Source organism: Ixodes scapularis, unplaced genomic scaffold, assembly GCF_016920785.2.
Source record: "Ixodes scapularis isolate PalLabHiFi unplaced genomic scaffold, ASM1692078v2 PGA_scaffold7__128_contigs__length_106722199, whole genome shotgun sequence".
Classification (NCBI taxonomy): domain Eukaryota; kingdom Metazoa; phylum Arthropoda; class Arachnida; order Ixodida; family Ixodidae; genus Ixodes; species Ixodes scapularis.
This window is the reverse complement of record NW_024609882.1, coordinates 82009749-82026148: the sequence shown is the minus strand read 5'-3', so window position 1 is coordinate 82026148 and position 16400 is coordinate 82009749. Positions and strand designations below refer to the sequence as shown.

General features: G+C 45.4%; 1 pseudogene; it reads left to right on the top strand.

Moving 5' to 3' along the window:
* Positions 1–2878: 2878 nt before the first annotated feature.
* LOC115319026 lies at positions 2879–15393 on the top strand (annotated as a pseudogene).
* The last annotated feature ends 1007 nt before the right edge of the window (positions 15394–16400 follow it).

Genomic DNA, 16400 nt, shown 5'->3' with positions numbered 1-16400 from the left:
TCTATAATCCGATAGTGTACGGAAGCGAGCGATCTTTCTCCTCGTCGAAGATCCTGACCGCGTGAATATTTTGGACTGTATCGCGCGTTGCTCGTGAGATGCCGTTTCACAACTTTGTTGCCTCGGATTTGTCTTGAAACTGCTTCTTTTGTATACATTTTTTGGGGAAAGTATTTCCAATGATGTCTTTGTTGCGTAGATTGAATTTAAACGCCGTATCTAAATTTATAAGTGTGCGTGTTCTAAGAGCGAACGAGAATAAAAAAAAAAAAATGAAACACCATATCAGTCTCTTCTTTAGCGCGTATGGATGCGCGCGACGCTCCGTTCCATTTCCCACACTGCTCCGGTCAGCAGCTATAGATGACGCTAAAATTAGCGAGAGATGTCACGCGCGCGCGAGAGAGAGTTGACGCCATCTACCAAGCTGACGCTAAAATTAGCGAGAGATGTCGCGCGATAATGCTAAACGTTCCCGCCAGCTAAGGGATTCAGGTGCGCGCGCCATGTACAAACGGAATTGGCAACTTATCCGCACAAAGCCCGGACTTGCGCGAGCGCGAAAATATGGATGAGCGCGCCTTGGAAATACAAGCAATTCACCTTTTCCGCAAAAGATGTCGGAAGGTCACACCCACACCGCTAGCCCCCCAAAATATGTCAGTGCTACCTGAAAACTGTACGCTGGGTCTGAGCTTAGCACGGTCCGTGAGCTTCAAAATTTTACCGTCACCCCTCGAAATTAGGTGGATACAGCTTGCCACGTGTGCTAAGTACGTAACGCCCAAATTTACCGGGTTGAAGCTTCTACCACCAGAGGTGAGCAATTTTAGCGATGTGCGCTTTAAATTTCTAACCCTAGAAGACTCCTATCCCAAGATTCACTGGGTCCAGCACGGTCTGTGAGCTTTTCAAAGTTTACGCTGGAACCCAATATTTAGCAGGGCCACTTGAATGCTTTACGCTGGGGCGAAGATGTAGCACGGCCTGTGAACTTCAAAGTTTTACCGTGACCCCAGCTAAAAATTTAGCGGCACCCAGCTGGTGCTAGGGTAATCTTCAGATGACTCCCAAATTTAGCGGGTCGAAGCTTTTACCACCATATGTCAGCAATTTTAGCGATGAGCACTGCAAAGTTCTAACGCTCGATGGTGTCTTTTCAAAACAAATCACTGGGTCCAGCAGCATGGCCTGTGAGTTTCAAGACTTTGTCCCCAACAGGTCCACTTCAAAGCTTTACGCTGGACCAAAACTTAACACGGTCCGTCAGCTGCAAAGTTTTACCGTCACCTCACCCCAACTTAGCGGCACCTAGCTCATGCTAATTGGACCGTCACATGACATCCAAAGTTTATAGCGGGTCGAAGCTTTTACCACCAGATGGCACCACATTTTGACGACAACCACTTCACTATTTGAACACTAGATGGCGCCTATTCCCAAGATTCGCTGGGTTTTTTGCAAAGTTTTACGAGCTGGCCCCAAATTTTAGCAGGGCTACTTTAAAGCTTTACGCTGGATCAATATATATCACGATCCGCGAGCTCCAAACTTTTACCGTCACCTCATTTAGCGGGACCCAGCTGCTGCTATTTGGGACCGTCACATGATGCCCAAATTTAGCGGGTCGAAGACCCCAAATGCATCAGCTAAGGGGGCGCCATGAGGCTACGAGTCCGCGAGCAGCGTTTGAATCGCTCGCGCGCGCTCGAAATCACGTGATAAGAAGACGAGCAACGCCCAGCGATGCAAACAATATTACACGACCATCGTCACATTACCGGCGGCAATGTCGTATCTTGGTTTTGAACCGTGTAGCAAAAGCCAGGTGTCAGGAAAACACGTGATCTGATTTGCACACACGCACGACTACGAAGAGTTAGGCCCTCTAGGAAGCAATGTGCTTATAGCTCAGGGGGTAGAGTGTCGGGCTCCTATGTACAAGGTAGCGAGGTCGATCCCCAGCCGCCGCAGAGCCTTTTTTAGCGAATAAAAGTCGTTTACCGCGCAGAGATTCAAATAATGTCACGTGACCATCAGCGCGGACGCAACACGAACCCTCTGTGACATCACGTGAGCGCTCTCTGTCGGACGCAACTCGAACCCGGGGAAATCACGTGGTTAGAATCACGTGATGGGAGTCGTGCTGATGACATCCCTGTACGTGTCTTTCCCACGCTTCTGACACGCGCCGCGTACGTGACTGATAACATCGGCTGTTAACACCTTGTTAAGCATGTGTTAACATCCTTAACGATGTGTTAACATTGGCTACGTGACCTCACACCTATACCGCGTACGTGACTCGAGGGCGGGACCTCGATGGGCTCCGATTGGTCACTGGGATGGGAGAGAGGGAAGGGCCCCGCCCCACTGCTCAGTGATTGGTGGGATTGGTTTTAGCCCCGCCCTGCTGCGATGTGATTGGTCGGATCGGGCCCCGCCCACAGGGCAATGCCCCTAGCAACGGGCAACGCCCCTAGCAACGGTTTGTTTACCATCTGTGTGAACTGGTGCACATTTACTACTACTTAGCAGAATAAGCACTTTGGCGCAGTTTGGCACAAATGGCGCAGCAAACACATCACTGAGTTATAAAGGCCCGACCAGACTAGCGTGAACGGCGCCGCCGGGCGCCACCGCCGGGCGGCACCGCCGTCCGGCGTCCCAACGCGAGGAGTCCACATTGGCCTCCGTTTTGCTAGGTTTTGCCGGCGTTTCATAGTCACGTGACAGAACTGGATCTCGTGTTTCCTCGACTGCTCGAGATCGCGCTGGCGCCTCCGCTGCCTCCGCTGGATTTCCCGCGCTTTCGTCGTCTGCTCTTCGTTAGTTTCTTCCGTTTCGGCTCCCATCTTTTGCTTAGAGCTGCCTCGAAACTGCGCTCGCTGCCTACATGGCGGGTGTCGATGATGACCTGGTGATCAGCATCAATGTGATCCTCCTAGCCTGCTCTTTAATTTTGCGACGTCGCCGCGCTCGGAAGGCAAGGAGGCGCAGGTTCTGGGTCCGGCCTAGTTGGCGCTTCCGAAACACCGAGGGACAGGCCAGCGCTTTGCTGCCCCGGCTGCGCGCCAGAGACGAAGGCTACTTTCGAGAGTGAGTGATTGAATTGGTTGCGACAAGTGTTCACCATGTATACTTAATAACTCATGTTTGTTACCTCTCTTGCAGCTTTCTTCGAATGCCGCCAAGCACATTCGACACATTACTCGGACTTGTGGGGCCTAAGATCGAGCGCAAAGTGACGCCGTTTCGGGAACCCATCTCGCCGCACGATCGGCTGGCTATCACGCTAAGGTGAGAGCAATAATTAGTTTGTAGTTAATTTTGACTCATAAATTAATTGTACTAATTCGATAAAACTTCAGTGAGAAAATCGAAATATTGAAAATAACGCTAAAGCTATGTGGATTAAATGACCAACTGAATGAGCACGAGTGAAAAAAAAAATAATAAAAATTCGGCAGTGGGCTGAGAGCAGTTATGTGATTATTAGCAGAATCCAATGAACAGAAGAAAATGGCAACACAATAACCATAAAACATCTTTCGTATAGCTAGCTACCAAAATATGCCTTTATTGATACCTAGAGGGAAATCTACCCACATGCGCCGTAGTGCCAGATCCGTTCTAGCATATCCTTGTGATTGGTCTCGTTTTTCTCCACCCAACTTACTAAAAGTATTCGGAGTACGTAACCGAGCTTGAGCACAGCACCCAGATATGACAAAAAGCTCTCGAAGCAAAAGACGTCAACCCCATTTGAAATATCATCTTGATATATATGCAGTAATAATCAAGTTAGATATCAAGTTTCACAAACCTGTAATTTCCTCTTATGCCTTAGCTTACAGTCCTTGGTAATTTTCTATCAGATTTAACTGATATCTTCCACCAAATTTCCATAAAGTCTGCACAATCCGCTCGTCACTGGTGCAGAATGTTTGTGACGAACAGTGAGATTGCTTGAGATACCCTCGATTGGGCTTGACATGTGCAATTAATCGAATTCCATGTTTTCGGGTCCAATTTTTTCTCCGATTTTAAATCTGTTTTAATTGGTATTTACTTCGTCTCACATTTGTGTTTCTCGGGGACTATTTTCGGCATTCGGAAAATTGCAGCCTTTATCGGGGCTTATGTTTAAGAAAACGACACAGCAGTTTCATTCCCCACTCTCTAGGGAACATATGCATGACCTGAATAATTATAAAACCATCTCATTACCAAAAAGAGGAGAAAATAAGAAGAGTGTGCGCGCACACACGCACATACACACACACACACACACACACACACACACACACACACACAAAAAAAAAAAAAAAAGCAGCCTCATGAATAGTTCAGTGTGGGTGGTGTCCTATATATCACCAAAAATAAAGCTGTACATTACAAAAAAACAAAAAAAAATTCCATGAAGCTTTTTTTTTTTTTTACTTCTATTTAACCAGCAGCTTTCAGTCAAGGTTTTTCTATTCTCCTGAATAAAAAAAAAAGACAGCTTGGATTCATTGGTATAAACTGAACACATTGAACCCCAATTCGTAAGTTATCCCTTTCCTGAGGTTTCATCTTCTCTGCAGTGTTTACTACGGCACATATGAGCAAACATTGTTTTGTGCATTGATGGTTACATTCCACCCCTAAAGTTGGCTTCACCTCAACATCAGAAAAGGCGATTGGACCTTCTTTGCAGTGTTCATAAGAATGCAAACAACACTCTCCAAGTAGAGTCTTTGTATGAATATATGAGGGAACACTGAAGGTCGGCATTTTTGGCTGTGAAGCATGTTTGACCTTGACGCAGCACTCGTCTCCACAACATGCTTGGACACATCCATGCCAAATGCTGATGGAGCACTCGTATCCAATGTCTGCTTGAAAATGTTGCCCGAAGTCGGACAACTTGAGACAACACGCCTTTCCCAGAAGCTCAGTTGGTGCTGACAGGCATTGCGCTCTCGTAGACCTGCCAAAGCTGTTGGCGAGAGGGAGTGAAGTCAAGAAGCATGGCTGTAAAAAGGAGGGGTGGAGGTATACAACAGCACCCATGTGCGGCCTTAAGGGGTGTTTGCAAAATGTTGCTACATATAAGCAGCAGCTTCTACAATCTGTTCCAGCACAACTCAGCAAAGAACGAAAGCAATAGCCCTCATTAGGCAATCAAAGTGGCAGAGTGAAGCACTGGACAACTTTGCATGGGACGAGTACACTCCGGATATCCTGTCACAAGCCTCAACTTCACGCTCTGATTGGGTCGCCAGGGTCTTAGCTTCTGCTATTTGCCAAGTTATACTGAAACATGATAAAAATTGTGGGCAGTTTTGAAAGGGGTCTATCATGCTCACTGGAGCTGCACTTAACATCAAAGCTCCTTTTAGTTTGACTTGCCATAAATGCTCCTCAAGGTATGTTATTCATTATCCACCAAGGTAGGGAGATGTTTTTTATTTTCCAAAGCAATGCTGTTGAACATAACTAGCAGCCGAGAATGCTCTTAGTGTAATTCCATATGTATGGCATGTATGTTTGTCATTTCAGGTTTCTTGCCAATGGTGACACCTTCCGCAGCCTCTCGTACAATTTTCTCATCGGTCGGTCAACTGCAGCTGTGATCATCAGGCAAACAACTGCTGCGATTTGGGAAAGCCTACAGCCTCTTTACCTGCTATTTCCCCAGTGCGCTAGGGAGTGGAAGAAGGTGAATAAACTAGTTTCTGTAAAGCAAAGTTAGTTCAAAGTAACTAAAAACTGAGCACAAAAATATTTTACAGTGGCAGCTGTTAGTGGCTCGTTCCCCTGTTTTCCAAAAGCGTGAGTGTGAATGACAAATTTTCCCGCTAAATTTAGCGGCAAAATTGACGTCTTGTGACCTATGCACCAATTTGGTGACCCAGACGTGATCCGTCTGGGTCATCAAATATGTAGGAACCAAAGACTTGGCACTACATATTTATGTATACCATTTACAAAGTTCAACAGAATGGGCGACATAGACTGATTTTCGAAATCGTTGAGCATGTTCTGCCTCCAAGCTCATAAATGACAGTCCTTTTTGTCGGCTGTGTTTTCATTCACTTGTGCGAGCAATCCTTCCATGCCCACGCACAAATTCAGCTTCCTTGCTAAAATTATTGGAAAAATATGTCACATGACCTATGTAGCTATTCAGTTTCCCTGCTAGTTTAGCGACAAAATTGACGTTATGTGACCTATGGACAAATTCAGTTTCCCCACTAAATTTTGCGGGAAAATTGATGTGACATGACCTCATGTCACGGGACCTAGACAAATACAGGTTCCCCACTAAATTTAGCAGAAAAATTGACGTGACGTGACCTATGCGGCAATTCAGTTTCCCCGGTAATTATGGCAGGAAAACACATCCCGACCTTGCTGGCGCTGTCTAAACGCATGACATTGTGTGATCATCGCACAATTTTTTATTTCATACATCACAGAGTTCACTGTTTGGGTAACAAGTTTTTCTTTATCCTAAAATTGTATTGAACTGTATATAACTATTTCAGATTGCAGCAGACATGGAGCTGTATTGGAACTTCCCCAACTGCATCGGAAGTATTGATGGGAAGCACATTAACATAGAATGCCGAGACAACACCGGCTCAAGGAATCTCAACTACAAAAAAACATTCAGTGTTGTTCTTCTTGCTTCATGTGACGCACACTACAGGTAAAGTTTCTCTCTGCAGACATACTGGGAAGAGTTATTGCTCAGGTTCAACCAGTGGTTTATCATGAGTGCCCATAAAAAGCACAATACCTTGTCAACAGTGCATTGTAAAGCAGACTAAACTAAGGCAGTTTGCTGCTGAATGCAACACTACAATAGTGAATTCGTTTCACTACACCTGTGCCCTCACAGTGTCTTTCACCACACTGCGCGAGTGTAATGAAACAAATTCGCTATAATACAGTACAGTGGAACACCTACCTGTAGTACGGCTTTCACGAGACGACTCAAAAAAGTTCTTCTATAATAAATATAAAACATGATTACAATTATTATAAAATACTGAGCATCCACCCATTACTACTAAGTGCCCCCCCCCCCCACCCCCAACCCCGAATTTTTACATTTGTAAGACATGCACTGATCATGTCTCGCACTGACCTAAGAAGCGCCGATATAGACTTGTTTCACATGTTTATCTTCAAATTTTGAGTGGTCGCTTGCTCGTGACTTTGTGGTGGGGTGCTCGGCCGTGCATGGCAGTAGAACATTCGGGTGCCTTCCGGATTACAATGAGGCAAATATGCATACTTTTCACAATTACCCCACAATTAACCTGCCGGGGCAATTCTTTCAGCTCATAAGAATTGTCTTCGATCACAATCCTAGAACGTTTTGTGCTGGCCTTTGTCTCTACTACACATAAACATGGATTGAGCAGCGGGAAGAAAGTGCCCTAGGGTCGGCTAGGCTTAACCTGGCATAACTCTGAGGGTATGCTTGCTTCCCCGGATCCAATCAGGGTGCCTTCCTGAGATGGCGAGCCACCAGAGCGATGGGGCTAAACGCAAGCGGCTTGGCGACGGCTTATGACATGGGACGTGCCCAGTATTCGGTTGTGTAATCCAAACTTTTAATATCTTCTTTGTATGAAGAGTTTGCCAGGACTACGCTCATTTGTCGTCAAACGCAGGACGTCACATAAACCGGGAATGGATAATCAACATTCCACTGCATTACATTAAAAAAAAAAAAGGTGCAACTTTACAGTCAGAAGAGGAGGAAGGAACGCCAACCAAAAATAAAAAGGAGCCCAACGTTTTGAAACCTGTTGGTTTTCTTCTTCAGGGACGACTGTGTGCGTGAGGAGCAAGTGGTCTTCTTTTACGGCAGTGGACGTGATGCTTTCGCGATCATAATGTGGCTGAGCCCGCTGACGTAGGCGGACTGTAAAGCGCCAAGCGACCGATTGATGTTTTGCGGTGTGGTTTGGATGTGCCATGACTCGATGAAGAGCCTTTGCCGGGAGTTGGTCTCAATGTCGAGGATGCGTGTGTTGTCGAAGTCAATGCGGTGGTCATTTGAGTCACTCTGTTCCACAACCGCGCTGCGCTCATGATCGAATTTTCGCACGTCGGTTTTGTGCTGGCGAAGTCTTTCTTTAAAGTTTTTGGTTTCGCCGATGTATGTGGCAGGGCAATCCGCACAAGGAATCTGGTAAATAACGCCTTGCGCTCTTTATCCTTGGGGGGACGATCTTTTGGCCGGGGCATCAGGTGTCCAAGCGTTGACACTGGTTTGTGGGACATCTGGAGGCCTTCTTTTGCCAGCACACGCGTGAGCGCTTCGCTGGTTTCCTTTATGTAAGGGACGCAGATGCGCGTGGTTGAGCGGGGATGTGCGATTTCTTGTGTTTCGCCGATTGGTCTTAGGCGTCGATCAGACTTACATTGACGAAGAGCGATCCGCTGAATGAAACTGTGTGTGTAGCCGTTATTTAGCAGGTCGGAGATGATGGTTTCTTCCTTTTTTCTGTAGTCCTGCGACGAGCAAATAGTAGTCTTTGCTCGGGACAGGAGTGCCTGGACGACCGACGCCTTGTGGCTCGCAGGGTGGTTTGAGTCAAATCGGAGATAGCGCCCAGTGTGTGTCAGTTTTCTGTACACTGAATTCCAATTGATCTTTTTGTCTTTCGACCAGCACGTCGAGAAACGGCAGGGCGTCGTTCTTTTCAGTTTCAACGGTGAACTGGATGGCCGGCTCGATGGAGTTGAGGTGTGCCAAAAAGTTGTTCACTTCTGACTTCTTCATAATGCAGAAGCAATCGTCGACATACCGTAAAAACACTTTAGGGCGTGCAGTGAAAGACTGCAGCGGCGTTGTTCAATGGCTTCCATTGTCAGGTTGGCCGTGGTGACGGAGATGGATGCGCCCATTGCAATTCCGTTGGTCTGCTTGAAGAATTCTCCTTTAAAGCTGAAGTAGGTGCTCTCCAGGCAGAACTCCAGCAGGCGGCACAGTTCGTCCACCGTAAGGCTGGTCCGTTCGCTCAGCTTCTTGTCTCCCTCGAGGGCAGCTCTGGTTGTGGCGACTGCCAGGGGAACCGGCATGCTGGTGGCGAGCGAGACGACGTCGAACGACACCAGGCTGTCGTCATCGTTTACCTTTAGTTGCGCAACCTGTTCCACAAAGTGCCCGGTGTTCCGCACATGTTGCTGTGTTTCCAACGAGAGGAGAGAGAGTGCTGTGGAGGTAGTTTGACAATCCCCGAAGTGGTGAGGTTGTGAAATTCACGATCGGCCGGAGAGGGACGTTAGGCTTATGAACCTTAGGAAGACTGTAGAAACCGGGCGCAAACCCATTCCTGCACAGAAGCCGCAGATGAAGGCTCCGCGCGTCAGGGTGCTTCTTAAAAATTTCAGAAAGGATATTGTTCAGTTTTGTCTGAACTTGTGATGTCGGGTCTTTCCTGAGCTTTTCATAGGCAGAGCTGTCAAGAAGGTCCCGAATCTTGTTCTCGTAGACATCCCGGTCAAGGACCACAGTCGAGTTTCCTTCGTCCGTGGGTAGAATCACGATGTTTGTGTCTCCTCGAAGCTCCCGGAGAGCTGCTATCTCTTCTCGTGGCAGGTTAGGCTGTTGACGACGACGACAAGAAATCGCACATCCCCGCTCAACCACGCGCATCTGCGTCCCTTACATAAAGGAAACCAGCGAAGCGCTCACGCGTGTGCCGGCAAAAGAAGGCATCCAGATGTCATACAAACCAGTGTCAACGCTTGAACACCTGATGCCCCGGCCAAAAGATTGTCCCCCCAAGGAAAGAGCGCAAGGCGTTATTTAGCAGATTCCTTGTGCGGATTGCCCTGCCACATACATCGGCGAAACCAAAAACTTTAAAGAAAGACTTCGCCAGCACAAAATCGATGTGCGAAAATTCGATCATGAGCGCAGCGCGGTTCCGGAACACAGTGACTCAAATGACCACCGCATTGACTTCGACAACACACACATCTTCGACATTGAGACCAATTCCCGGCAAAGGCTCTTCGTCGAGTCATGGCACATCCAAACCACACCGCAAAACATCAATCGGTCGCTTGGCGCTTTACCGTCCACCTACGTCAGCGGGCTTAGCCACATTACGATCGCGAAAACATCACGTCCACTGCCGTAAAAGAAGACCACTTGCTCCTCACGCACACAGTCGCCCCTGAAGAAGAAAACCAAGCAGGTTTCGCAACGTTGGGCTTTTTTTATTTTTGGTTGGCGTTCCTTCCTCTTCTTCTAATTGTTCTTACCCAACCAGGCAGATTTCTGCCAAATGTTTACTTTCAAAACTTTACAGTTGGCTTAGTGTGTTCATTCATTCCTTGCCTGCTTCATTTCAGATTCACATATGTTGACCTGTGCCACTACGGTGGTGAAAGTGATGGGGGCATTTTTTTGAGATCACCACTTCGAACGGTTCTTACCGAAAGTCAGTGCGGCATCCCACCCCCTTCAAGTGTAGGTTCAGCAGGTGCAGTCCCCTATCTTATGGTGGGGGACGAGGCATTTCCGCTGAAGACATTCCTCATGAGGCCATATCCCCGCCGCGGTAAGTCATGCATTGCCATCTATAAACTAACTAAGCAGCCTGACGTTAGTGTCCAGGAGACAATAGAATATAATCATGATTTATTGTTAGGGGCACTTTCATCCCCAATAAAGTCACCCATAATCTGCGCTGTGCACATAGCAAATGAGTTCAATTTTTAACAATACTGTATATTTTTAGGGGTGTGCAAATAGTGGTTCGAATCGAATAGCAGTGTCATCCGTAGCATCAACTGTGTTAAGAGAACCACCTATTGTGATTCTCCTTTGCACCGTGAAGGTGGTGAATGATGCAGCACTATTCGATTCAAACCACTATTTGCCTACCCCTACATTGTTTTTTGCAGTGTCATTATCTCACTCTGTTTGTAGGTCTATTGGTGAATTCTGAATGTAACGCAGAACAGTTCACTTCAATGCTGGGAACTAAGCACCGGCAAGACACCTTTGTCCTAAATTTGTTTTTTTGAACAAGGAATCCAACGCACCATGGTTGAACGAGCCGTTCGCCCAAAGCGTTAACTGACCAAAGTCAGCTCTTTTACAGTTTCTGAGAGATGTGAAAGATGTGCAACTGCACTTGCTATACATTTATCTATTAAATAATACCGCAGTGCTAATTATAATGAGGTAATGGCTTTAGAAGGACGACAGAGTTGAAAGGATACCTGTTCAATAGGGACGGTAAGAGGAAAGGATGTACACAACTATTACCTCACTTCATTGTCGTTGTCATTTTATTTTTCTCCTCATTTTAATATTAATCTTATGGGCTTTCTTTAGATCTACAGAAGTACAGGAGTGACCCTGCACAGTATCAGGAGTACCTGAAGAGGGCCACTTTCAACTACCGCCTCAGTCGTACCAGACGCCTCATTGAAAATTCCTTCGGGATCATGGCCAACAGGTGGAGAATTTTGAGGCGAGCATTTAAGGCGTCCGAAGAGATTACAGAAAGCGTCGTGAAGGCATGTGTCACACTGCACAACTTTCTTCTGAAAGACTCTGCGCACTCGAGAGCAGCATACAGCCCTCCAGGCTATACAGATCATGAAGACTGGGAAGGAAAACTCATAGATGGGCAGTGGAGGAATGACAGGAGTGGGCAGCCAGGGCTGAGAGACCTAGCTGGCGTGGGACTTCGCCCCGCAAGGTAATTTTTTGCATCAAAATAGACCGAAGAAAACAAGTTTGCAATATTGGGATTTGAAATTTTCTAATACCATACTTGAAACTGCTCAGAGCTAAGATTCTATACATGCTCAGATATTGTACGATGTTGTTTCAGAACTGCTTTGGCTGTGCGGGACCAGCTGGCTTCATACTTCATGAACGATGGGAAAGTTGAATGGCAAGACACAATTGTGACTCGTGCGGGATGCCAACAGGTATTTTACCCAGTATAAATATGGCCAGATGAGAATAAGTTAGGGTAGTAACTATTTGGACGTCCACTCTCAAAATAATTCAAGGTATTATTTTGACGTCCATGTCGCAACTTCTTGAAGATGTGAAAATATTTTTAAAAACCTTTCGACATTCCCCGTCAAAATAATTTTATTATTGTCATGACTCGAACTTAGAACTTCAGAATCCGGACTGAGGAGCGATCGATAATGGTGATAAAAAAAATATATATATAATCTTGCCTGCACGCAGTGCCGCGATTCGACACATCTTTTCCAAAAAAACAAATGTCATGCAGTCGGCTGCTGTTCCTTTTTTTTTTTCTGAACTTTTAAGCGGTGTGGAATGCAAAAAAAAAATCCTAAAGTACATCAGCTATCAGGCTGCACGTAGCGTTTGCTTGGTTGTGCCCAACATTACAAGATGCAGCATTGCTGCTTTTCATGATTTATTTTACAAGTTTTGTATAGACGAAGGAGCTGCACGCAGCGTCATAAAATTTGCAGTTATTGAAGAATGTGCGCATCTCGTGCAACCGAGCCAAAATATTTATTCGTTTGCACTGGTCAAGAAATGTCAAGGAGGCCATGTTTGCATGCACAGCCTTTTATTTAACATCCGGATCGTTTCATAGTTAACCTAGATCACCGGCTCAGTTTACACAAACCAAACAGAAAATCTAAACTAAACAACAAACTCGGGGGAACACGGTTAGAACAGGGCGGAAGCCAGATGCAAAGTGAGACAACTATATGAAGACGCGCTCGCACGATATGGAGGAACAAAGAGCGTGCCAAATTTCTCAGTGTTACGTAGTGTATGCACTTACATTTATTTATTTATTTATTTGAAAATACTGCAGGCTTTTCTCAGGCCCTGGCAGGTTACAGGCAACAATACTTACGTACGGGGAAGACAGAGGGATATCCAGCTCGCCTTTGTTGTAGAATCAAAAATTTAGGTGAGACGTGTGCCGAAATAAGATGCAAGCTCGGAGCATTGCCGCTGGTTGTGACAGGTCTGCAAGGATCAACTGTCGAGCCAGTCCCACACAGACGCTCAATAAGACATTTCCACTGCCGACTAGGACCGAAACTTCTTAGGCACGAAACTTATTAATCCGTCAAAACGTCTACACAAGACAATGAGGAACTAAACAGAACGAAACCACGAAACAGCTTCCACCCTACCATTGTGATGGCGGCATTGAATGTGCACTTCGAAATAATAAAGCCACTATAGTCGGTGACAGGTCAAGAACGCAGTGGAAGCTCCTCCCACCTCTTTCCACTTTAGTAGAGCGAACGGTGGAGAGGATCGCCTCTTTTTCAGCGTTCCCTCTACTAAAGTGGAGAGGGGTTGGAGGAGCTTCCACTGCGTTCTCGACCTGTCACTGATTATAGCTTGCCGTTTTATGGAAGTGAAGTTACAGATGTTGAAACAATTTCAGGTATTTTGACGGTGGACATCGAAATAGTTGCTGCCATAAGTTATTGTGCCCTTTCAGGAAAGAAACTCAGAACCAAACGAGGACTTGGAGACATAGATGGCCTGGGTGTCACTTTGCAAGGTAATTTTATAATGACTTGTAGAAGAAAGCTGGCTACTTTTGGGTAAATGAACCTCGATTTCCATTTCAAAACGATGTGAAGCCCATATGACCTCCATTTTCTGCATGTGCACAGATTGTACATTACTCCCATGTCACAGGTAGCACGTACCCAGTAACTTTTACATTCGTGAAATAACCAAAGGACATATCAAGCACGCAACCCAGAAATAAAAATCCACCAAGCTAACCAAGATGGTCGTCCGCATCAGCTGTTTCTCCGAGCAGACCACTCCAGAGCAGTGAAGCTGGCCTTATGTTGTGCTCCTTCTGCATTTTTCTTTTAGCAGCTGGGCACTTGCTTGGTATTTTATAATGTAGAATGCTGTAGTGCCGCACCGCTTTGGTTGCGTGTAGTGGTTGGCAGCATACTTTACGATGGGTTCTATTGCAGGAAGAACTGTAAACCCTTGCAAGACATCAACAAGTTGGGAGAGAGATAAAAACTTTATTTTAACAACTCGATCAATACATATCTAGCCATTATAAAAACCAGTATGGCTGAAGTAACATTTGAGTCGGTTCCGAAAAGCAAGCCAAAATTGAGCAAACAGTATAGACCAACACGCGGCCCTGACGCGCGCAGCTGCGGTGGCGCCGTCGATGGCACTGCGCATGTGCAGGCGCTTCACTTCACGCGAATTTGGTTTCTGCACACGCGCAGTGCCCACACCTGGCGTGGGCAAACACGGGCTTGTTTGTAAACAGCGTGTCGGTGTATACTTTTGTAATTTATGTTTAACTTTATTATTTTAATCAAACAAATCACAGAAATATAAAAAGAAGGCAAAGTTTTATTTCACACATATTTCAATTGCACCATTTTAGCTTCTCACGAAAATGAATAGAATTCCCTATGCTGTATATATAAATACTAAAGGTACCACATTATTGCACATACTTCTTTAAAGCTATTTGTTTCATACAGACCACCATTAGGTTTTGAAACTAGCTTCATATTGCCCCTTTCAACTTCATAACAATATAAATAATGCTTTTTGTTTTTCATGTTCTGGAACCAAGTGGTTGCAGTGGGGTGACCCCTATCAAGTGAATAACAAAATACTACTACAGAATTCAGAACAATAACTTCTTGCATAGAAAAATGTAGGAGGATCAGAGACTAAAAATGTATACACCAAGCTTTCAGTTAAACAAGAGAAAAATATGAAAAAAATATCAGCATTTCCCTTTGCACCAGTGGTGATCATTTCACTTGAATAGAATTCGAAACATACTTGAGCCTCTGGTAGTACGAGGCAGCACACGAAAATGTAATTACGACACCAAGTTCCTTTAAAACAAGAATCCATAGAAATGTGAGAAACAAGTAAGATTCATTGTATTGAATTATTCAAAGCTTTCCATTTCAGCGTTATAGAGAAGTGTGTTAATTTGGTACATCACCTCACACCGTTTCTGCGGTGTGAGCACCCTCAGCTTTGCTACAATCCAATTTGCACCCTCCACGCAGTCGTCGCCAGGTGGCACTTGTTCCTGTTCGCTCTTCTTCCGGATGTTGTTGAGCGTTGAAGAGCAGGTCCCAAGTACATCCCGGATGGCTTGATCAAAGTTCTCCTCGCACCGTTGCTTCTTCCTACTGCGGCATATCGGAAAAATATGCTGTTATATACTGACGGTTTGATTTGTATGTTTTAATTTTACAGGAACTGTGAAACATGCCAGTACCGAGAAGGCGGTGCTCCATGGGCTGATTTCTTGGCTGGCCTTCGGAAAGATATTGGAAGCACATAAGGCTGTGCAATAATACTGTACATAAAAACCTTTCATTTTCTAACCTTGGAGTGGCTGTCGAAGTGCCGGATGCTGCATTAGCCTGTGCCCTCTGCCTACAGAAAATGCCGCATCACAGACAATTTACATTCATGTCATAGTAACCCCCAGGCCAGTTGACACTATTGTGCATTGGCCTACAAACAATATCGACCCAAAGGAAGCACAAGCATGAATAAAAGTGTAGCATGGGACTGTTTTCTCCTACCTTGGTGGAGCTGCAGAAGAGCCTGATGGCAGGTTTGTCTGCATAGTCTGTCCATAAGAAGAGCTACATACGAAATGCATAATTAGAATTTATGCCATGATATCTATGAAAAATTGCAAACAGAGCACAAAATAGGACGAAGACGAGATAAGAAGCAAACGGGACGACCGCTCCTTCCCTCGTCTTTACCCTATTTGGTGCGTGGTTTACATTTCATCATACCATGAAATCCTACATTGCGACTTTGACACAATATGTGAAATAAATTGTCCGTGTCAGCTGGCAATGTTGTGCATTGCGTTGCAGTGATATGAAATCGAAGGGAGCACATGAATATTCAATTCTACACAACAGAACATTTAAGGTAAGGTAAAAATGCAGGTGAGTGGGTAAATAACTTTCATAATAAAACAAGGACGGGCAAAACACGAAAATCTCAAACTCAACTTCTAGTTAATTTTTCACTGTCGGTTATATAATAGCAACTGAAAAATAAACTAGAAGCTGAAATTGAGACAGTCGCGTATTTGCCTGTTTTTTATCGTCCCTAAAAGGCTCGCCACAGTCGAACGTAGTGCAGGTGCGCACCCGCTATCACAGCCCATGGAGATGTTTATTTGTTGCAGATCTCAATGTGTAATTGTATGTCAATTAAATCCATGCAGACTGCTTTATGCTACGTTACATGTGCTTGAGGTCGGACTATATCAAACATTTTTGAGGTTAAGGTTTCATATGGAAACATTGGAGTGCTCGATGCCAGGTGTGCCTCCTTGTTTTGCCTTTTAATTACCCTAGCTAAG